Source organism: Hyla sarda, chromosome 3 (assembly GCF_029499605.1).
Source record: "Hyla sarda isolate aHylSar1 chromosome 3, aHylSar1.hap1, whole genome shotgun sequence".
NCBI classification, from domain to species: Eukaryota; Metazoa; Chordata; class Amphibia; order Anura; family Hylidae; genus Hyla; species Hyla sarda.
This window is the reverse complement of record NC_079191.1, coordinates 78,920,939-78,946,297: the sequence shown is the minus strand read 5'-3', so window position 1 is coordinate 78,946,297 and position 25,359 is coordinate 78,920,939. Positions and strand designations below refer to the sequence as shown.

Below are 25,359 nucleotides of genomic sequence, written 5' to 3'. Positions count from 1 at the left end.
TGTTATTATTATTCATCAATTTCATCAATATTTTATATAATTTTATTTGGCAAAATATTTCTTGGAATGTCTTTTATCAATTTTGTGCAGAAATTTAGGATAGAGGTTAACCATGTTGCAGTGGGAATTGCTAAAATAAAAATTAATAACAGAAATACAGTTTGCCCCCGAGGTTCCAAAGCACAGAATGCACTTCAGATCAACAGCCGAAGCATCGTAGGGGGACCCATTCTAATGGAGACAATGTCCTCCACCCGTTTCCACAGCATTGAGGGGCCACTCAAAGAAAGGGGCAGTCGAGCTTGAGCCACAGACGGTTGTCTCCATTCTGTATTTCTGTTTTATAATCAACATAATGTATTTTTCATAGTTTTAAATGGCAATAATCAGTTATAGTATGTGATTTTTTACATTAACTTATAGATTTTTCTTTACAGTACAGTTATGTCTTAAATCTGCGGTCTGTCTATTGAAAAAGGGATTATTACAAATAAAAAACAGATATTAGAAATCATAAATGTTCCTAATCTCTGTACCTGAGACATGCTTGTGTTATATAAGAATCTGTCTATAGACGATATACTTATTAAAAACACATATATCTTCATGTATAAGGTAGAGACTATGACATCTTTGCAGGTTTAGATGTTGTATCTAGCCTGATTGTTATCAGTAAGTAATATAAATATTAATTACCTGTCTCTTTGTTCCTTTCCTGCAGCTGACGGGGGTATAGGTCCCTTTCACCCTCTCACCGGGCATCAATCACCTATAAAAAGACACAGGTATGATAACATGTCCCTTATACATGCTACAGACGCTAATATATATAACACTCTAGGGCCAGAACTACTTGTCTCAGGGATTATAAAACCGCATTAGAAAAAAGAACAAAAGAAAAGATGGAACCCATTGAGATATAGATGATAGGGATTTTTATTTCTATTGTAGTGCAGTGTATTATCCCTCCCAGGATGATGTTGACAGACACTATTGTTAGGTTTTTGGGGGTTTTGTGTTTGCAATGTTTGGGGTATGTGTTATTTTTTGTTTCTTTATTCATAAATTTTAAGGGTAATATATGTTTTTTTTTGGGGGGGGAAGGGGGCAGGAGCAAAATATTTTATAAATTATTTTAGTTTTTTTGTTTTTTAATCAAAAACTGTTATTTTTGTTGTTATTATTATTCATCAATTTGATCAATATTTTATATATTTTTATTTGGCAAAATATTTCTTGGAATGTCTTTTATCAATTTTGTGCAGAAATTTAGGATAGAGGTTAACCATGTTGCAGTGGGAATTGCTAAACTAAAAATTAATAACAGAAATACAGTTTGCCCCCGAGGTTCCAAAGCACAGAATGCACTTCAGATCAACAACCGAAGCATCGTAGGGGGACCCATTCTAATGGAGACAATGTCCTCCACCCGTTTCCACAGCATTGAGGGGCCACTCAAAGAAAGGGGCAGTCGAGCTTGAGCCACAGACGGTTGTCTCCATTCTGTATTTCTGTTTTATAATCAACATAATGTATTTTTCATAGTTTTAAATGGCAATAATCAGTTATAGTATGTGATTTATTACATTAACTTATAGATTTTTCTTTACAGTACAGTTATGTTTTAAATCAGCATTCTATCTATTGAAAAAGGGATAACTACAAATAAAAAACAGATATTAGAAATCATAAATGTTCCCAATCTCTGTACCTGAGACACAGTTGTGTTATATAAGAAGCTGTCTATAGACGATATACTTATTAAAAACCAATATATATTCATGTATAAGGTAGAGACTATGACATCTCTGCAGGTCTAGATGTTATATCTAGCCTGATTGTTATCAGTAATTAATATAAATATTAATTACCTTTCTCTTGGTTCCTTTCATGCAGCTGACAGGGGTATAGGTCACTTTCACCTTCTCACCGGGCATCAATCACCTATAAAAAGACACAGGTATGATAACATGTCCCTTATACATGCTACAGACGCTAATATATATAACACTCTAGTGCCAGAACTACTTGTCTCAGGGATTAAAAAACTGCATTAGAAAAAAGAACAAAAGAAAAAATGGAACCCATTGAGATATAGATGATAGGGATTTTTATTTCTATTGCAGTGCAGTGTATTATCCCTCCCAGGATGATGTTGACAGAGACTATTGTTAGGTTTTTGGGGGTTTTGTGTTTGTAATGTTTGGGGTATGTGTTATTTTTTGTTTCTTTATTCATAAATTTTAAGGGTAATATATGTTTTTTTATTTTTGGGGGAAGGGGGCAGGAGCAAAATATTTTATAAATTATTTTAGTTTTTTGTTTTTTAATCAAAAACTGTTATTTTTGTTGTTATATTATTCATCAATTTCATCAATATTTTATATATTTTTATTTGGCAAAATATTTCTTGGAATGTCTTTTATCAATTTTGTGTAGAATATTAGGATAGAGGTTAACCATGTTGCAGTGGGAATTGCTAAACTAAAAATTAATAACAGAAATACAGTTTGCCCCCGAGGTTCCAAAGCACAGAATGCACTTCAGATCAACAGCCGAAGCATCGTAGGGGGACCCATTCTAATGGAGACAATGTCCTCCACCCGTTTCCACAGCATTGAGGGGCCACTCAAAGAAAGGGGCAGTCGAGCTTGAGCCACAGACGGTTGTCTCCATTCTGTATTTCTGTTTTATAATCAACATAATGTATTTTTCATAGTTTTAATTGGCAATAATCAGTTATAGTATGTGATTTATTACATTAACTTATAGATTTTTCTTTACAGTACAGTTATGTCTTAAATCAGCGTTCTGTCTATTGAAAAATGGATTACTACAAATAAAAAACAGATATTAGAAATCATAAATGTTCCCAATCTCTGTACCTGAGACACAGTTGTGTTATATAAGAAGCTGTCTATAGACGATATACTTATTAAAAACACATATATCTTCATGTATAAGGTAGAGACTATGACATATCTGCAGGTCTAGATGTTATATCTAGCCTGATTGTTATCAGTAATTAATATAAATATTAATTACCTGTCTCTTGGTTCCTTTCCTGCAGCTGACAGGGGTATAGGTCACTTTCACCTTCTCACCGGGCATTAATCACCTATAAAAAGACACAGGTATGATAACATGTCCCTTATACATGCTACAGACGCTAATATATATAACACTCTAGGGCCAGAACTACTTGTCTCAGGGATTATAAAACCGCATTAGAAAAAAGAACAAAAGAAAAGATGGAACCCATTGAGATATAGATGATAGGGATTTTTATTTCTATTGCAGTGCAGTGTATTATCCCTCCCGGGATGATGTTGACAGAGACTATTGTTAGGTTTTTGGGGGTTTTGTGTTTGTAATGTTTGGGGTATATGTTATTTTTTGTTTCTTTATTCATAAATTTTAAGGGTAATATATGTTTTTTTATTTTTGGGGGAAGGGGGCAGGAGCAAAATATTTTATAAATTATTTTATTTTTTTTGTTTTTTAATCAAAAACTGTTATTTTTGTTGTTATTATTATTCATCAATTTCATCAATATTTTATATAATTTTATTTGGCAAAATATTTCTTGGAATGTCTTTTATCAATTTTGTGCAGAAATTTAGGATAGAGGTTAACCATGTTGCAGTGGGAATTGCTAAACTAAAAATTAATAACAGAAATACAGTTTGCCCCCGAGGTTCCAAAGCACAGAATGCACTTCAGATCAACAGCCGAAGCATCGTAGGGGGACCCATTCTAATGGAGACAATGTCCTCCACCCGTTTCCACAGCATTGAGGGGCCACTCAAAGAAAGGGGCAGTCGAGCTTGAGCCACAGACGGTTGTCTCCATTCTGTATTTCTGTTTTATAATCAACATAATGTATTTTTCATAGTTTTAAATGGCAATAATCAGTTATAGTATGTGATTTATTACATTAACTTATAGATTTTTCTTTACAGTACAGTTATGTTTTAAATCAGCATTCTGTCTATTGAAAAAGGGATAACTACAAATAAAAAACAGATATTAGAAATCATAAATGTTCCCAATCTCTGTACCTGAGACACAGTTGTGTTATATAAGAAGCTGTCTATAGACGATATACTTATTAAAAACACATATATCTTCATGTATAAGGTAGAGACTATGACATCTTCAGGTCTAGATGTTATATCTAGCCTGATTGTTATCAGTAATTAATATAAATATTAATTACCTGTCTCTTGGTTCCTTTCCTGCAGCTGACAGGGGTATAGGTCACTTTCACCTTCTCACCGGGCATCAATCACCTATAAAAAGACACAGGTATGATAACATGTCCCTTATACATGCTACAGACGCTAATATATATAACACTCTAGGGCCAGAACTACTTGTCTCAGGGATTATAAAACCGCATTAGAAAAAAGAACAAAAGAAAAGATGGAACCCATTGAGATATAGATGATAGGGATTTTTATTTCTATTGCAGTGCAGTGTATTATCCCTCCCGGGATGATGTTGACAGAGACTATTGTTAGGTTTTTGGGGGTTTTGTGTTTGTAATGTTTGGGGTATATGTTATTTTTTGTTTCTTTATTCATAAATTTTAAGGGTAATATATGTTTTTTTATTTTTGGGGGAAGGGGGCAGGAGCAAAATATTTTATAAATTATTTTTGTTTTTTTGTTTTTTAATCAAAAACTGTTATTTTTGTTGTTATTATTATTCATCAATTTCATCAATATTTTATATATTTTTATTTGGCAAAATATTTCTTGGAATGTCTTTTATCAATTTTGTGCAGAAATTTAGGATAGAGGTTAACCATGTTGCAGTGGGAATTGCTAAACTAAAAATTAATAACAGAAATACAGTTTGCCCCCGAGGTTCCAAAGCACAGAATGCACTTCAGATCAACAGCCGAAGCATCGTAGGGGGACCCATTCTAATGGAAACAATGTCCTCCACCCGTTTCCACAGCATTGAGGGGCCACTCAAAGAAAGGGGCAGTCGAGCTTGAGCCACAGACGGTTGTCTCCATTCTGTATTTCTGTTTTATAATCAACATAATGTATTTTTCATAGTTTTAATTGGCAATAATCAGTTATAGTATGTGATTTATTACATTAACTTATAGATTTTTCTTTACAGTACAGTTATGTCTTAAATCAGCGTTCTGTCTATTGAAAAATGGATTACTACAAATAAAAAACAGATATTAGAAATCATAAATGTTCCCAATCTCTGTACCTGAGACATGCTTGTGTTATATAAGAATCTGTCTATAGACGATATACTTATTAAAAACACATATATCTTCATGTATAAGGTAGAGACTATGACATCTCTGCAGGTCTAGATGTTATATCTAGCCTGATTGTTATCAGTAATTAATATAAATATTAATTACCTGTCTCTTGGTTCCTTTCCTGCAGCTGACAGGGGTATAGGTCACTTTCACCTTCTCACCGGGCATTAATCACCTATAAAAAGACACAGGTATGATAACATGTCCCTTATACATGCTACAGACGCTAATATATATAACACTCTAGGGCCAGAACTACTTGTCTCAGGGATTATAAAACCGCATTAGAAAAAAGAACAAAAGAAAAGATGGAACCCATTGAGATATAGATGATAGGGATTTTTATTTCTATTGCAGTGCAGTGTATTATCCCTCCCGGGATGATGTTGACAGAGACTATTGTTAGGTTTTTGGGGGTTTTGTGTTTGTAATGTTTGGGGTATATGTTATTTTTTGTTTCTTTATTCATAAATTTTAAGGGTAATATATGTTTTTTTATTTTTGGGGGAAGGGGGCAGGAGCAAAATATTTTATAAATTATTTTATTTTTTTTGTTTTTTAATCAAAAACTGTTATTTTTGTTGTTATTATTATTCATCAATTTCATCAATATTTTATATAATTTTATTTGGCAAAATATTTCTTGGAATGTCTTTTATCAATTTTGTGCAGAAATTTAGGATAGAGGTTAACCATGTTGCAGTGGGAATTGCTAAACTAAAAATTAATAACAGAAATACAGTTTGCCCCCGAGGTTCCAAAGCACAGAATGCACTTCAGATCAACAGCCGAAGCATCGTAGGGGGACCCATTCTAATGGAGACAATGTCCTCCACCCGTTTCCACAGCATTGAGGGGCCACTCAAAGAAAGGGGCAGTCGAGCTTGAGCCACAGACGGTTGTCTCCATTCTGTATTTCTGTTTTATAATCAACATAATGTATTTTTCATAGTTTTAAATGGCAATAATCAGTTATAGTATGTGATTTATTACATTAACTTATAGATTTTTCTTTACAGTACAGTTATGTTTTAAATCAGCATTCTGTCTATTGAAAAAGGGATAACTACAAATAAAAAACAGATATTAGAAATCATAAATGTTCCCAATCTCTGTACCTGAGACACAGTTGTGTTATATAAGAAGCTGTCTATAGACGATATACTTATTAAAAACACATATATCTTCATGTATAAGGTAGAGACTATGACATCTTCAGGTCTAGATGTTATATCTAGCCTGATTGTTATCAGTAATTAATATAAATATTAATTACCTGTCTCTTGGTTCCTTTCCTGCAGCTGACAGGGGTATAGGTCACTTTCACCTTCTCACCGGGCATCAATCACCTATAAAAAGACACAGGTATGATAACATGTCCCTTATACATGCTACAGACGCTAATATATATAACACTCTAGGGCCAGAACTACTTGTCTCAGGGATTATAAAACCGCATTAGAAAAAAGAACAAAAGAAAAGATGGAACCCATTGAGATATAGATGATAGGGATTTTTATTTCTATTGCAGTGCAGTGTATTATCCCTCCCGGGATGATGTTGACAGAGACTATTGTTAGGTTTTTGGGGGTTTTGTGTTTGTAATGTTTGGGGTATATGTTATTTTTTGTTTCTTTATTCATAAATTTTAAGGGTAATATATGTTTTTTTATTTTTGGGGGAAGGGGGCAGGAGCAAAATATTTTATAAATTATTTTTGTTTTTTTGTTTTTTAATCAAAAACTGTTATTTTTGTTGTTATTATTATTCATCAATTTCATCAATATTTTATATATTTTTATTTGGCAAAATATTTCTTGGAATGTCTTTTATCAATTTTGTGCAGAAATTTAGGATAGAGGTTAACCATGTTGCAGTGGGAATTGCTAAACTAAAAATTAATAACAGAAATACAGTTTGCCCCCGAGGTTCCAAAGCACAGAATGCACTTCAGATCAACAGCCGAAGAATCGTAGGGGGACCCATTCTAATGGAGACAATGTCCTCCACCCGTTTCCACAGCATTGAGGGGCCACTCAAAGAAAGGGGCAGTCGAGCTTGAGCCACAGACGGTTGTCTCCATTCTGTATTTCTGTTTTATAATCAACATAATGTATTTTTCATAGTTTTAAATGGCAATAATCAGTTATAGTATGTGATTTATTACATTAACTTATAGATTTTTCTTTACAGTACAGTTATGTTTTAAATCAGCATTTTGTCTATTGAAAAAGGGATAACTACAAATAAAAAACAGATATTAGAAATCATAAATGTTCCCAATCTCTGTACCTGAGACACAGTTGTGTTATATAAGAAGCTGTCTATAGACGATATACTTATTAAAAACCAATATATATTCATGTATAAGGTAGAGACTATGACATCTCTGCAGGTCTAGATGTTATATCTAGCCTGATTGTTATCAGTAATTAATATAAATATTAATTACCTTTCTCTTGGTTCCTTTCATGCAGCTGACAGGGGTATAGGTCACTTTCACCTTCTCACCGGGCATCAATCACCTATAAAAAGACACAGGTATGATAACATGTCCCTTATACATGCTACAGACGCTAATATATATAACACTCTAGTGCCAGAACTACTTGTCTCAGGGATTAAAAAACTGCATTAGAAAAAAGAACAAAAGAAAAAATGGAACCCATTGAGATATAGATGATAGGGATTTTTATTTCTATTGCAGTGCAGTGTATTATCCCTTCCAAGATGATGTTGACAGAGACTATTGTTAGGTTTTTGGGGGTTTTGTGTTTGTAATGTTTGGGGTATGTGTTATTTTTTGTTTCTTTATTCATAAATTTTAAGGGTAATATATGTTTTTTTATTTTTGGGGGAAGGGGGCAGGAGCAAAATATTTTATAAATTATTTTATTTTTTTTGTTTTTTAATCAAAAACTGTTATTTTTGTTGTTATTACTATTCATCAATTTCATCAATATTTTATATAATTTTATTTGGCAAAATATTTCTTGGAATGTCTTTTATCAATTTTGTGCAGAAATTTAGAATAGAGGTTAACCATGTTGCAGTGGGAATTGCTAAACTAAAAATTAATAACAGAAATACAGTTTGCCCCCGAGGTTCCAAAGCACAGAATGCACTTCAGATCAACAGCCGAAGCATCGTAGGGGGACCCATTCTAATGGAGACAATGTCCTCCACCCGTTTCCACAGCATTGAGGGGCCACTCAAAGAAAGGGGCAGTCGAGCTTGAGCCACAGACGGTTGTCTCCATTCTGTATTTCTGTTTTATAATCAACATAATGTATTTTTCATAGTTTTAAATGGCAATAATCAGTTATAGTATGTGATTTTTTACATTAACTTATAGATTTTTCTTTACAGTACAGTTATGTTTTAAATCAGCATTCTGTCTATTGAAAAAGGGATAACTACAAATAAAAAACAGATATTAGAAATCATAAATGTTCCCAATCTCTGTACCTGAGACACAGTTGTGTTATATAAGAAGCTGTCTATAGACGATATACTTATTAAAAACACATATATCTTCATGTATAAGGTAGAGACTATGACATCTTCAGGTCTAGATGTTATATCTAGCCTGATTGTTATCAGTAATTAATATAAATATTAATTACCTGTCTCTTGGTTCCTTTCCTGCAGCTGACAGGGGTATAGGTCACTTTCACCTTCTCACCGGGCATCAATCACCTATAAAAAGACACAGGTATGATAACATGTCCCTTATACATGCTACAGACGCTAATATATATAACACTCTAGGGCCAGAACTACTTGTCTCAGGGATTATAAAACCGCATTAGAAAAAAGAACAAAAGAAAAGATGGAACCCATTGAGATATAGATGATAGGGATTTTTATTTCTATTGCAGTGCAGTGTATTATCCCTCCCGGGATGATGTTGACAGAGACTATTGTTAGGTTTTTGGGGGTTTTGTGTTTGTAATGTTTGGGGTATATGTTATTTTTTGTTTCTTTATTCATAAATTTTAAGGGTAATATATGTTTTTTTATTTTTGGGGGAAGGGGGCAGGAGCAAAATATTTTATAAATTATTTTTGTTTTTTTGTTTTTTAATCAAAAACTGTTATTTTTGTTGTTATTATTATTCATCAATTTCATCAATATTTTATATATTTTTATTTGGCAAAATATTTCTTGGAATGTCTTTTATCAATTTTGTGCAGAAATTTAGGATAGAGGTTAACCATGTTGCAGTGGGAATTGCTAAACTAAAAATTAATAACAGAAATACAGTTTGCCCCCGAGGTTCCAAAGCACAGAATGCACTTCAGATCAACAGCCGAAGCATCGTAGGGGGACCCATTCTAATGGAGACAATGTCCTCCACCCGTTTCCACAGCATTGAGGGGCCACTCAAAGAAAGGGGCAGTCGAGCTTGAGCCACAGACGGTTGTCTCCATTCTGTATTTCTGTTTTATAATCAACATAATGTATTTTTCATAGTTTTAAATGGCAATAATCAGTTATAGTATGTGATTTATTACATTAACTTATAGATTTTTCTTTACAGTACAGTTATGTTTTAAATCAGCATTTTGTCTATTGAAAAAGGGATAACTACAAATAAAAAACAGATATTAGAAATCATAAATGTTCCCAATCTCTGTACCTGAGACACAGTTGTGTTATATAAGAAGCTGTCTATAGACGATATACTTATTAAAAACCAATATATATTCATGTATAAGGTAGAGACTATGACATCTCTGCAGGTCTAGATGTTATATCTAGCCTGATTGTTATCAGTAATTAATATAAATATTAATTACCTTTCTCTTGGTTCCTTTCATGCAGCTGACAGGGGTATAGGTCACTTTCACCTTCTCACCGGGCATCAATCACCTATAAAAAGACACAGGTATGATAACATGTCCCTTATACATGCTACAGACGCTAATATATATAACACTCTAGTGCCAGAACTACTTGTCTCAGGGATTAAAAAACTGCATTAGAAAAAAGAACAAAAGAAAAAATGGAACCCATTGAGATATAGATGATAGGGATTTTTATTTCTATTGCAGTGCAGTGTATTATCCCTTCCAAGATGATGTTGACAGAGACTATTGTTAGGTTTTTGGGGGTTTTGTGTTTGTAATGTTTGGGGTATGTGTTATTTTTTGTTTCTTTATTCATAAATTTTAAGGGTAATATATGTTTTTTTATTTTTGGGGGCAGGAGCAAAATATTTTATAAATTATTTTATTTTTTTTGTTTTTTAATCAAAAACTGTTATTTTTGTTGTTATTATTATTCATCAATTTCATCAATATTTTATATAATTTTATTTGGCAAAATATTTCTTGGAATGTCTTTTATCAATTTTGTGCAGAAATTTAGAATAGAGGTTAACCATGTTGCAGTGGGAATTGCTAAACTAAAAATTAATAACAGAAATACAGTTTGCCCCCGAGGTTCCAAAGCACAGAATGCACTTCAGATCAACAGCCGAAGCATCGTAGGGGGACCCATTCTAATGGAGACAATGTCCTCCACCCGTTTCCACAGCATTGAGGGGCCACTCAAAGAAAGGGGCAGTCGAGCTTGAGCCACAGACGGTTGTCTCCATTCTGTATTTCTGTTTTATAATCAACATAATGTATTTTTCATAGTTTTAAATGGCAATAATCAGTTATAGTATGTGATTTTTTACATTAACTTATAGATTTTTCTTTACAGTACAGTTATGTCTTAAATCTGCGGTCTGTCTATTGAAAAAGGGATTATTACAAATAAAAAACAGATATTAGAAATCATAAATGTTCCTAATCTCTGTACCTGAGACATGCTTGTGTTATATAAGAATCTGTCTATAGACGATATACTTATTAAAAACACATATATCTTCATGTATAAGGTAGAGACTATGACATCTTTGCAGGTTTAGATGTTGTATCTAGCCTGATTGTTATCAGTAAGTAATATAAATATTAATTACCTGTCTCTTTGTTCCTTTCCTGCAGCTGACGGGGGTATAGGTCCCTTTCACCCTCTCACCGGGCATCAATCACCTATAAAAAGACACAGGTATGATAACATGTCCCTTATACATGCTACAGACGCTAATATATATAACACTCTAGGGCCAGAACTACTTGTCTCAGGGATTATAAAACCGCATTAGAAAAAAGAACAAAAGAAAAGATGGAACCCATTGAGATATAGATGATAGGGATTTTTATTTCTATTGTAGTGCAGTGTATTATCCCTCCCAGGATGATGTTGACAGACACTATTGTTAGGTTTTTGGGGGTTTTGTGTTTGCAATGTTTGGGGTATGTGTTATTTTTTGTTTCTTTATTCATAAATTTTAAGGGTAATATATGTTTTTTTTGGGGGGGGGAAGGGGGCAGGAGCAAAATATTTTATAAATTATTTTAGTTTTTTTGTTTTTTAAGCAAAAACTGTTATTTTTGTTGTTATTATTATTCATCAATTTGATCAATATTTTATATATTTTTATTTGGCAAAATATTTCTTGGAATGTCTTTTATCAATTTTGTGCAGAAATTTAGGATAGAGGTTAACCATGTTGCAGTGGGAATTGCTAAACTAAAAATTAATAACAGAAATACAGTTTGCCCCCGAGGTTCCAAAGCACAGAATGCACTTCAGATCAACAACCGAAGCATCGTAGGGGGACCCATTCTAATGGAGACAATGTCCTCCACCCGTTTCCACAGCATTGAGGGGCCACTCAAAGAAAGGGGCAGTCGAGCTTGAGCCACAGACGGTTGTCTCCATTCTGTATTTCTGTTTTATAATCAACATAATGTATTTTTCATAGTTTTAAATGGCAATAATCAGTTATAGTATGTGATTTATTACATTAACTTATAGATTTTTCTTTACAGTACAGTTATGTTTTAAATCAGCATTCTATCTATTGAAAAAGGGATAACTACAAATAAAAAACAGATATTAGAAATCATAAATGTTCCCAATCTCTGTACCTGAGACACAGTTGTGTTATATAAGAAGCTGTCTATAGACGATATACTTATTAAAAACCAATATATATTCATGTATAAGGTAGAGACTATGACATCTCTGCAGGTCTAGATGTTATATCTAGCCTGATTGTTATCAGTAATTAATATAAATATTAATTACCTTTCTCTTGGTTCCTTTCATGCAGCTGACAGGGGTATAGGTCACTTTCACCTTCTCACCGGGCATCAATCACCTATAAAAAGACACAGGTATGATAACATGTCCCTTATACATGCTACAGACGCTAATATATATAACACTCTAGTGCCAGAACTACTTGTCTCAGGGATTAAAAAACTGCATTAGAAAAAAGAACAAAAGAAAAAATGGAACCCATTGAGATATAGATGATAGGGATTTTTATTTCTATTGCAGTGCAGTGTATTATCCCTCCCAGGATGATGTTGACAGAGACTATTGTTAGGTTTTTGGGGGTTTTGTGTTTGTAATGTTTGGGGTATGTGTTATTTTTTGTTTCTTTATTCATAAATTTTAAGGGTAATATATGTTTTTTTATTTTTGGGGGAAGGGGGCAGGAGCAAAATATTTTATAAATTATTTTAGTTTTTTGTTTTTTAATCAAAAACTGTTATTTTTGTTGTTATTATTATTCATCAATTTCATCAATATTTTATATATTTTTATTTGGCAAAATATTTCTTGGAATGTCTTTTATCAATTTTGTGTAGAATATTAGGATAGAGGTTAACCATGTTGCAGTGGGAATTGCTAAACTAAAAATTAATAACAGAAATACAGTTTGCCCCCGAGGTTCCAAAGCACAGAATGCACTTCAGATCAACAGCCGAAGCATCGTAGGGGGACCCATTCTAATGGAGACAATGTCCTCCACCCGTTTCCACAGCATTGAGGGGCCACTCAAAGAAAGGGGCAGTCGAGCTTGAGCCACAGACGGTTGTCTCCATTCTGTATTTCTGTTTTATAATCAACATAATGTATTTTTCATAGTTTTAATTGGCAATAATCAGTTATAGTATGTGATTTATTACATTAACTTATAGATTTTTCTTTACAGTACAGTTATGTCTTAAATCAGCGTTCTGTCTATTGAAAAATGGATTACTACAAATAAAAAACAGATATTAGAAATCATAAATGTTCCCAATCTCTGTACCTGAGACACAGTTGTGTTATATAAGAAGCTGTCTATAGACGATATACTTATTAAAAACACATATATCTTCATGTATAAGGTAGAGACTATGACATCTCTGCAGGTCTAGATGTTATATCTAGCCTGATTGTTATCAGTAATTAATATAAATATTAATTACCTGTCTCTTGGTTCCTTTCCTGCAGCTGACAGGGGTATAGGTCACTTTCACCTTCTCACCGGGCATTAATCACCTATAAAAAGACACAGGTATGATAACATGTCCCTTATACATGCTACAGACGCTAATATATATAACACTCTAGGGCCAGAACTACTTGTCTCAGGGATTATAAAACCGCATTAGAAAAAAGAACAAAAGAAAAGATGGAACCCATTGAGATATAGATGATAGGGATTTTTATTTCTATTGCAGTGCAGTGTATTATCCCTCCCGGGATGATGTTGACAGAGACTATTGTTAGGTTTTTGGGGGTTTTGTGTTTGTAATGTTTGGGGTATATGTTATTTTTTGTTTCTTTATTCATAAATTTTAAGGGTAATATATGTTTTTATATTTTTGGGGGAAGGGGGCAGGAGCAAAATATTTTATAAATTATTTTTTTTTTTTTTTTTTTTTATCAAAAACTGTTATTTTTGTTGTTATTATTATTCATCAATTTCATCAATATTTTATATAATTTTATTTGGCAAAATATTTCTTGGAATGTCTTTTATCAATTTTGTGCAGAAATTTAGGATAGAGGTTAACCATGTTGCAGTGGGAATTGCTAAACTAAAAATTAATAACAGAAATACAGTTTGCCCCCGAGGTTCCAAAGCACAGAATGCACTTCAGATCAACAGCCGAAGCATCGTAGGGGGACCCATTCTAATGGAGACAATGTCCTCCACCCGTTTCCACAGCATTGAGGGGCCACTCAAAGAAAGGGGCAGTCGAGCTTGAGCCACAGACGGTTGTCTCCATTCTGTATTTCTGTTTTATAATCAACATAATGTATTTTTCATAGTTTTAAATGGCAATAATCAGTTATAGTATGTGATTTATTACATTAACTTATAGATTTTTCTTTACAGTACAGTTATGTTTTAAATCAGCATTCTGTCTATTGAAAAAGGGATAACTACAAATAAAAAACAGATATTAGAAATCATAAATGTTCCCAATCTCTGTACCTGAGACACAGTTGTGTTATATAAGAAGCTGTCTATAGACGATATACTTATTAAAAACACATATATCTTCATGTATAAGGTAGAGACTATGACATCTTCAGGTCTAGATGTTATATCTAGCCTGATTGTTATCAGTAATTAATATAAATATTAATTACCTGTCTCTTGGTTCCTTTCCTGCAGCTGACAGGGGTATAGGTCACTTTCACCTTCTCACCGAGCATCAATCACCTATAAAAAGACACAGGTATGATAACATGTCCCTTATACATGCTACAGACGCTAATATATATAACACTCTAGGGCCAGAACTACTTGTCTCAGGGATTATAAAACCGCATTAGAAAAAAGAACAAAAGAAAAGATGGAACCCATTGAGATATAGATGATAGGGATTTTTATTTCTATTGCAGTGCAGTGTATTATCCCTCCCGGGATGATGTTGACAGAGACTATTGTTAGGTTTTTGGGGGTTTTGTGTTTGTAATGTTTGGGGTATATGTAATTTTTTGTTTCTTTATTCATAAATTTTAAGGGTAATATATGTTTTTTTATTTTTGGGGGAAGGGGGCAGGAGCAAAATATTTTATAAATTATTTTTGTTTTTTTGTTTTTTAATCAAAAACTGTTATTTTTGTTGTTATTATTATTCATCAATTTCATCAATATTTTATATATTTTTATTTGGCAAAATATTTCTTGGAATGTCTTTTATCAATTTTGTGCAGAAATTTAGGATAGAGGTTAACCATGTTGCAGTGGGAATTGCTAAACTAAAAATTAATAACAGATATACAGTTTGCCCCCGAGGTTCCAAAGCACAGAATGCACTTCAGATCAACAGCCGAAGCATTGTAGGGGGACCCATTCTAATGGAGACAATGTCCTCCACCCGTTTCCACAGCATTGAGGGGCCACTCAAAGAAAGGGGCAGTCGAGCTTGAGCCACAGACGGTTGTCTCCATTCTGTATTTCTGTTTTATAATCAACATAATGTATTTTTCATAGTTTTAAATGGCAATAATCAGTTATAGTATGTGATTTATTACATTAACTTATAGATTTTTCTTTACAGTACAGTTATGTTTTAAATCAGCATTCTGTCTATTGAAAAAGGGATAACTACAAATAAAAAACAGATATTAGAAATCATAAATGTTCCCAATCTCTGTACCTGAGACACAGTTGTGTTATATAAGAAGCTGTCTATAGACGATATACTTATTAAAAACCAATATATATTCATGTATAAGGTAGAGACTATGACATCTCTGCAGGTCTAGATGTTATATCTAGCCTGATTGTTATCAGTAATTAATATAAATATTAATTACCTTTCTCTTGGTTCCTTTCATGCAGCTGACAGGGGTATAGGTCACTTTCACCTTCTCACCGGGCATCAATCACCTATAAAAAGACACAGGTATGATAACATGTCCCTTATACATGCTACAGACGCTAATATATATAACACTCTAGTGCCAGAACTACTTGTCTCAGGGATTAAAAAACTGCATTAGAAAAAAGAACAAAAGAAAAAATGGAACCCATTGAGATATAGATGATAGGGATTTTTATTTCTATTGCAGTGCAGTGTATTATCCCTTCCAAGATGATGTTGACAGAGACTATTGTTAGGTTTTTGGGGGTTTTGTGTTTGTAATGTTTGGGGTATGTGTTATTTTTTGTTTCTTTATTCATAAATTTTAAGGGTAATATATGTTTTTTTATTTTTGGGGGAAGGGGGCAGGAGCAAAATATTTTATAAATTATTTTATTTTTTTTGTTTTTTAATCAAAAACTGTTATTTTTGTTGTTATTATTATTCATCAATTTCATCAATATTTTATATAATTTTATTTGGCAAAATATTTCTTGGAATGTCTTTTATCAATTTTGTGCAGAAATTTAGAATAGAGGTTAACCATGTTGCAGTGGGAATTGCTAAACTAAAAATTAATAACAGAAATACAGTTTGCCCCCGAGGTTCCAAAGCACAGAATGCACTTCAGATCAACAGCCGAAGCATCGTAGGGGGACCCATTCTAATGGAGACAATGTCCTCCACCCGTTTCCACAGCATTGAGGGGCCACTCAAAGAAAGGGGCAGTCGAGCTTGAGCCACAGACGGTTGTCTCCATTCTGTATTTCTGTTTTATAATCAACATAATGTATTTTTCATAGTTTTAAATGGCAATAATCAGTTATAGTATGTGATTTATTACATTAACTTATAGATTTTTCTTTACAGTACAGTTATGTTTTAAATCAGCATTCTGTCTATTGAAAAAGGGATAACTACAAATAAAAAACAGATATTAGAAATCATAAATGTTCCCAATCTCTGTACCTGAGACACAGTTGTGTTATATAAGAAGCTGTCTATAGACGATATACTTATTAAAAACCAATATATATTCATGTATAAGGTAGAGACTATGACATCTCTGCAGGTCTAGATGTTATATCTAGCCTGATTGTTATCAGTAATTAATATAAATATTAATTACCTTTCTCTTGGTTCCTTTCATGCAGCTGACAGGGGTATAGGTCACTTTCACCTTCTCACCGGGCATCAATCACCTATAAAAAGACACAGGTATGATAACATGTCCCTTATACATGCTACAGACGCTAATATATATAACACTCTAGGGCCAGAACTACTTGTCTCAGGGATTATAAAACCGCATTAGAAAAAAGAACAAAAGAAAAGATGGAACCCATTGAGATATAGATGATAGGGATTTTTATTTCTATTGCAGTGCAGTGTATTATCCCTCCCGGGATGATGTTGACAGAGACTATTGTTAGGTTTTTGGGGGTTTTGTGTTTGTAATGTTTGGGGTATATGTTATTTTTTGTTTCTTTATTCATAAATTTTAAGGGTAATATATGTTTTTTTATTTTTGGGGGAAGGGGGCAGGAGCAAAATATTTTATAAATTATTTTAGTTTTTTTGTTTTTTAATCAAAAACTGTTATTTTTGTTGTTATTATTATTCATCAATTTCATCAATATTTTATATAATTTTATTTGGCAAAATATTTCTTGGAATGTCTTTTATCAATTTTGTGCAGAAATTTAGGATAGAGGTTAACCATGTTGCAGTGGGAATTGCTAAACTAAAAATTAATAACAGAAATACAGTTTGCCCCCGAGGTTCCAAAGCACAGAATGCACTTCAGATCAACAGCCGAAGCATCGTAGGGGGACCCATTCTAATGGAGACAATGTCCTCCACCCGTTTCCACAGCATTGAGGGGCCACTCAAAGAAAGGGGCAGTCGAGCTTGAGCCACAGACGGTTGTCTCCATTCTGTATTTCTGTTTTATAATCAACATAATGTATTTTTCATAGTTTTAAATGGCAATAATCAGTTATAGTATGTGATTTATTACATTAACTTATAGATTTTTCTTTACAGTACAGTTATGTTTTAAATCAGCATTCTGTCTATTGAAAAAGGGATAACTACAAATAAAAAACAGATATTAGAAATCATAAATGTTCCCAATCTCTGTACCTGAGACACAGTTGTGTTATATAAGAAGCTGTCTATAGACGATATACTTATTAAAAACCAATATATATTCATGTATAAGGTAGAGACTATGACATCTCTGCAGGTCTAGATGTTATATCTAGCCTGATTGTTATCAGTAATTAATATAAATATTAATTACCTTTCTCTTGGTTCCTTTCATGCAGCTGACAGGGGTATAGGTCACTTTCACCTTCTCACCGGGCATCAATCACCTATAAAAAGACACAGGTATGATAACATGTCCCTTATACATGCTACAGACGCTAATATATATAACACTCTAGTGCCAGAACTACTTGTCTCAGGGATTAAAAAACTGCATTAGAAAAAAGAACAAAAGAAAAAATGGAACCCATTGAGATATAGATGATAGGGATTTTTATTTCTATTGCAGTGCAGTGTATTATCCCTCCCAGGATGATGTTGACAGAGACTATTGTTAGGTTTTTGGGGGTTTTGTGTTTGTAATGTTTGGGGTATGTGTTATTTTTTGTTTCTTTATTCATAAATTTTAAGGGTAATATATGTTTTTTTATTTTTGGGGGAAGGGGGCAGGAGCAAAATATTTTATAAATTATTTTAGTTTTTTTGTTTTTTAATCAAAAACTGTTATTTTTGTTGTTATTATTATTCATCAATTTCATCAATATTTTATATATTTTTATTTGGCAAAATATTTCTTGGAATGTCTTTTATCAATTTTGTGTAGAAATTTAGGATAGAGGTTAACCATGTTGCAGTGGGAATTGCTAAACTAAAAATTAATAACAGAAATACAGTTTGCCCCCGAGGTTCCAAAGCACAGAATGCACTTCAGATCAACAGCCGAAGCATCGTAGGGGGACCCATTCTAATCGAGACAATGTCCTCCACCCGTTTCCACAGCATTGAGGGGCCACTCAAAGAAAGGGGCAGTCGAGCTTGAGCCACAGACGGTTGTCTCCATTCTGTATTTCTGTTTTATAATCAACATAATGTATTTTTCATAGTTTTAATTGGCAATAATCAGTTATAGTATGTGATTTATTACATTAACTTATAGATTTTTCTTTACAGTACAGTTATGTCTTAAATCAGCGTTCTGTCTATTGAAAAATGGATTACTACAAATAAAAAACAGATATTAGAAATCATAAATGTTCCCAATCTCTGTACCTGAGACACAGTTGTGTTATATAAGAAGCTGTCTATAGACGATATACTTATTAAAAACACATATATCTTCATGTATAAGGTAGAGACTATGACATCTCTGCAGGTCTAGATGTTATATCTAGCCTGATTGTTATCAGTAATTAATATAAATATTAATTACCTGTCTCTTGGTTCCTTTCCTGCAGCTGACAGGGGTATAGGTCACTTTCACCTTCTCACCGGGCATTAATCACCTATAAAAAGACACAGGTATGATAACATGTCCCTTATACATGCTACAGACGCTAATATATATAACACTCTAGGGCCAGAACTACTTGTCTCAGGGATTATAAAACCGCATTAGAAAAAAGAACAAAAGAAAAGATGGAACCCATTGAGATATAGATGATAGGGATTTTTATTTCTATTGCAGTGCAGTGTATTATCCCTCCCGGGATGATGTTGACAGAGACTATTGTTAGGTTTTTGGGGGTTTTGTGTTTGTAATGTTTGGGGTATATGTTATTTTTTGTTTCTTTATTCATAAATTTTAAGGGTAATATATGTTTTTTTATTTTTGGGGGAAGGGGGCAGGAGCAAAATATTTTATAAATTATTTTATTTTTTTTGTTTTTTAATCAAAAACTGTTATTTTTGTTGTTATTATTATTCATCAATTTCATCAATATTTTATATAATTTTATTTGGCAAAATATTTCTTGGAATGTCTTTTATCAATTTTGTGCAGAAATTTAGGATAGAGGTTAACCATGTTGCAGTGGGAATTGCTAAACTAAAAATTAATAACAGAAATACAGTTTGCCCCCGAGGTTCCAAAGCACAGAATGCACTTCAGATCAACAGCCGAAGCATCGTAGGGGGACCCATTCTAATGGAGACAATGTCCTCCACCCGTTTCCACAGCATTGAGGGGCCACTCAAAGAAAGGGGCAGTCGAGCTTGAGCCACAGACGGTTGTCTCCATTCTGTATTTCTGTTTTATAATCAACATAATGTATTTTTCATAGTTTTAAATGGCAATAATCAGTTATAGTATGTGATTTATTACATTAACTTATAGATTTTTCTTTACAGTACAGTTATGTTTTAAATCAGCATTCTGTCTATTGAAAAAGGGATAACTACAAATAAAAAACAGATATTAGAAATCATAAATGTTCCCAATCTCTGTACCTGAGACACAGTTGTGTTATATAAGAAGCTGTCTATAGACGATATACTTATTAAAAACACATATATCTTCATGTATAAGGTAGAGACTATGACATCTCTGCAGGTCTAGATGTTATATCTAGCCTGATTGTTATCAGTAATTAATATAAATATTAATTACCTTTCTCTTGGTTCCTTTCATGCAGCTGACAGGGGTATAGGTCACTTTCACCTTCTCACCGGCATCAATCACCTATAAAAAGACACAGGTATGATAACATGTCCCTTATACATGCTACAGACGCTAATATATATAACACTCTAGTGCCAGAACTACTTGTCTCAGGGATTAAAAAACTGCATTAGAAAAAAGAACAAAAGAAAAAATGGAACCCATTGAGATATAGATGATAGGGATTTTTATTTCTATTGCAGTGCAGTGTATTATCCCTCCCAGGATGATGTTGACAGAGACTATTGTTAGGTTTTTGGGGGTTTTGTGTTTGTAATGTTTGGGGTATGTGTTATTTTTTGTTTCTTTATTCATACATTTTAAGGGTAATATATGTTTTTTTATTTTTGGGGGAAGGGGGCAGGAGCAAAATATTTTATAAATTATTTTTGTTTTTTTGTTTTTTAATCAAAAACTGTTATTTTTGTTGTTATTATTATTCATCAATTTCATCAATATTTTATATATTTTTATTTGGCAAAATATTTCTTGGAATGTCTTTTATCAATTTTGTGCAGAAATTTAGGATAGAGGTTAACCATGTTGCAGTGGGAATTGCTAAACTAAAAATTAATAACAGAAATACAGTTTGCCCCCGAGGTTCCAAAGCACAGAATGCACTTCAGATCAACAGCCGAAGCATAGTAGGGGGACCCATTCTAATGGAGACAATGTCCTCCACCCGTTTCCACAGCATTGAGGGGCCACTCAAAGAAAGGGGCAGTCGAGCTTGAGCCACAGACGGTTGTCTCCATTCTGTATTTCTGTTTTATAATCAACATAATGTATTTTTCATAGTTTTAAATGGCAATAATCAGTTATAGTATGTGATTTATTACATTAACTTATAGATTTTTCTTTACAGTACAGTTATGTCATAAATCTGCGGTCTGTCTATTGAAAAAGGGATTATTACAAATAAAAAACAGATATTAGAAATCATAAATGTTCCTAATCTCTGTACCTAAGACATGGTTGTGTTATATAAGAAGCTGTCTATAGACGATATACTTATTAAAAACACATATATCTTCATGTATAAGGTAGAGACTATGACATCTTTGCAGATTTAGATGTTGTATCTAGCCTGATTGTTATCAGTAATTAATATAAATATTAATTACCTGTCTGTTGGTTCCTTTCCTGCAGCTGACAGGGGTATAGGTCACTTTCACCTTCTCACCGGGCATCAATCACCTATAAAAAGACACAGGTATGATAACATGTCCCTTATACATGCTACAGACGCTAATATATATAACACTCTAGGGCCAGAACTACTTGTCTCAGGGATTATAAAACCGCATTAGAAAAAAGAACAAAAGAAAAGATGGAACCCATTGAGATATAGATGATAGGGATTTTTATTTCTATTGCAGTGCAGTGTATTATCCCTCCCAGGATGATGTTGACAGAGACTATTGTTAGGTTTTTGGGGGTTTTGTGTTTGTAATGTTTGGGGTATGTGTTATTTTTTGTTTCTTTTAGCATGGCATTGATCAGTGTTATTGCCACTCAACTGCTCCTGCCTGGATCTCAGGCATGGAGCAGTCATTTGGCGATCGGACAGCGAGGAGGCAGATAGGGATCCTCCTCGCGTCCTGCAAGCTGTTCGGGACGCCACGATTTTATCGCAGAGGTCCCGATCAGCACCATTGAGCTAACCAGCAATGTTTACTTTCCTTCTATGGTCAGTGAATTAAACAAAAAAGGATCCCTGAAGGTTCCAGGGTAATAGTGCAATATCAACCTTTAAGGGGCTACCCCTTCTGGGGAAAACCCTTACTAGAAGCCCCCCTAAAACTTTTAAACTTTATTCAATTCACAAACTAAAAAGCTACCCTTATGAAACACAATTATCGGCGGTGTCACAGAATTTTTTATGGGAAAGGAAAACCTCTCCTAGCTACTAAGTTTCTGTTAGTGCTCAACAATTAATATATATTGTGCACTATGATATGTGCACTAGTAGGTGAGTATGCATGCTGCATTAGCATTACTAACAGTGAACACACGCTGTATTAAAACATGGCTAGCCTCCTCGATGTTTCGCTGAATAAACCAGCTTGGTCAAGGGCTTTGAGGCTAATGGTGCCCCGGACGCTAGGTAGGCTTTATATAATCTCACATTGCGTTCATTTCCTGTGACGTGCTATCGCCAATCAGATGGCCGCACATCACAATCTTGTGTCCCGCAATAGTTGTGTACCAATCCTGCGAAAAGTCGCAACCAATCATACAGTTTGTTATGGTCTGGCATGTGTTTAGTGTCTGCGCCTATTACCACCTTGGTTTACATGTGATGTCACAGTAGGTACGCATGTCCGCACATTGGTAATCAATGCGCAAGCCTCATGATGGATGATTCACTTCTCGCGATATCTACATATTGCTGGACCTGTGCGCATGACTTCGGACTTTGTCTGTATTTCACTTCTAGAGTACTACTGCACATGTTATGGGACTCAGACTGTGTAGGGTATGTTCCAAATTATCCATAGTGCAGACCATGGAGTATGTAAAAGTGTGGTATTAACATGAGTAATTATATTCTCATGTAAATTATCTTGTAACTCATGCAATTTTATAGGAGAAAAAAATATTTTATTTATTTATATTCTGTGAATCGGTATAGACTGCTATTTATTCTGTTTGTTACCTAATAAGCTATGGTAGTCTGGGATATATGATGTCCTAAAATATGGATTTCTTGAGTAGCATGTAAGTTGCAAGGGAGGGGTGGGGGGGAATAAGGAAGGGAGAAGGGAAGCAGAGGGAATTATATATATATATATATATATATATATATATATATATATATATACAGTAGATGGAAGTGAAAAAACGTTATCTTATTCAGAAAGTACTTGCTTGTATAATCTTAATCTATTTATTATTAGTGATTGGTGCTATATTTTATTTTTGTTATATTTATTTATGTTATCATTTGTATTTTTTATGTATTTTGTGTATTTTATTTTTTAGTTAGTGATTTTAGATTTTTCTATACATATTTTTTATATATATTTTTTAAATTTTATAAATTTTTATTGTTTTTATTTTTATTTTATAATGAGTTAAAGTATTTAACAGTAATTATATTTTATGATGAATTTATTGCTAATATTTCTAATTTCTAATGTTATCCCAAATTTTTCATTTTCACAAGGGGTAATTGAGAAAAAGCCCCCCATAATTTGTATCACCATTTCTTCTGAATATATAAATACCCCATGTGTGGACATAAAGTGCTCTGCTGGCTCACTACAGGGCTCAGAAGAGAAGGAGCGCCATTGGACTTTTGGAGAGAGAATTTGGCTGGAATTGAAGGCCATGTGCGTTTACAAAGCCCCCATGGTGCCAGAACAGCGGAACCCCCCCCAACATGTGACCCCATTTTGGAAACTACACTCCTCGTGGAATGTAATAAGGGGTGCAGTGAGCATTTATGCCCTACTGGTGTCTGACAGATTTTTGGAACAGGGGTCCATGAAAATGAAAAATTTAAGTTTTCATTTGCACAGCCCACTGTTCCAAAAGTCTGTCAAACGTCAGTGGGGTGTAAATGCTCACTGCACCCATTGTTACATTCTGTGAGGGGTGTTGTTTCCGAAATATAGTCACATGTGGGGGGGTCCACTGTTCTGGCACCATGGGGGCTTTGTAAACGCACATGTCCCCTGACTTGAATTCCAGACGAATTCTCTCTCCAAAAGCCCAATGGCACTTCTTCTCTTCTGATCATTGTAGTTTGCTCGCAGAGCACTTTACATCCATACATGGGAGACTTCCAAACCCAGAAGAAATGGGGTTACAAATTTTGAGGGTCATTTTCTCGTATTTCCTCCTATTTTTTTATTTACTCATCCAAATTTTACAAAAAGTCATCAAACACCTGTGGGGTGTTAAGGCTCACTGTACCCCTTGTTATGTTCCTTGAGGGGTGTGTTTCCTCTTTTTAATAACTATGAACATGTATTCCTTAGTTTAGTTGGGTCTGTCAGGGTTTATTTTAGGGTTCTGACAATTTTAATGGTAACAATAGCCCTACAACCTAAGGAAGGCAAAAAGCACCCATGATTGTCATAGACATGGTACAGAAAAATTTCTACATGACCCGCTAACTTTGAAGGGGGAAGTGCCTATAGGCACTTCCCCTTCAAAGTTAGATTCAATTCGCTGGGAACTACAATATAATACCTGGTCGGCATATAACCTTATCTTATATGTAATCTTGTGTCCATGGCCTACTAGCAATTGGATAGATCCCTAAATCAACATTCCACATAGTTTAATCCAGTATTGTCTAATATTCAGGTGTAATACACAAATGTAGGGTGCAAGGAGGCTGATCTAAGCTGCTCAAGTGTCTCATCCCGTCACATCCACCTACTTGCTCTCCCCTCCAGCTCCTTCTTGATTGAAAAACCGGGCTCAGAACATCAATCAAGGAGGGCCTGGGAGGTGGGAGCAAGCGAGGAGGTGTGTCAAGCTTCGGCACTTCAGCAGATTAACCCCACCTCTTTGGAACTTGGCTGAAAAATTTAACACTGATTTTACAAATTAGGCAACTATTATCAGCTAAAAAAAAAAAAAAAGGTACAATAGGGTCTGAAGTTCTTTGGAGCAAATAGAGTTGA

General features: G+C 33.8%; 1 long non-coding RNA gene across 1 annotated transcript; it reads right to left on the bottom strand.

Moving 5' to 3' along the window:
* Positions 1-83: 83 nt before the first annotated feature.
* Positions 84-12,514, bottom strand: LOC130361423 (uncharacterized). Its single transcript, XR_008891002.1, has 3 exons — positions 12,440-12,514; positions 11,265-11,337; positions 84-769 (listed from the first exon to the last, which is right to left on the bottom strand). It is a non-coding gene; the product is annotated as an uncharacterized LOC130361423 (long non-coding RNA).
* Positions 12,515-25,359: the final 12,845 nt, after the last annotated feature.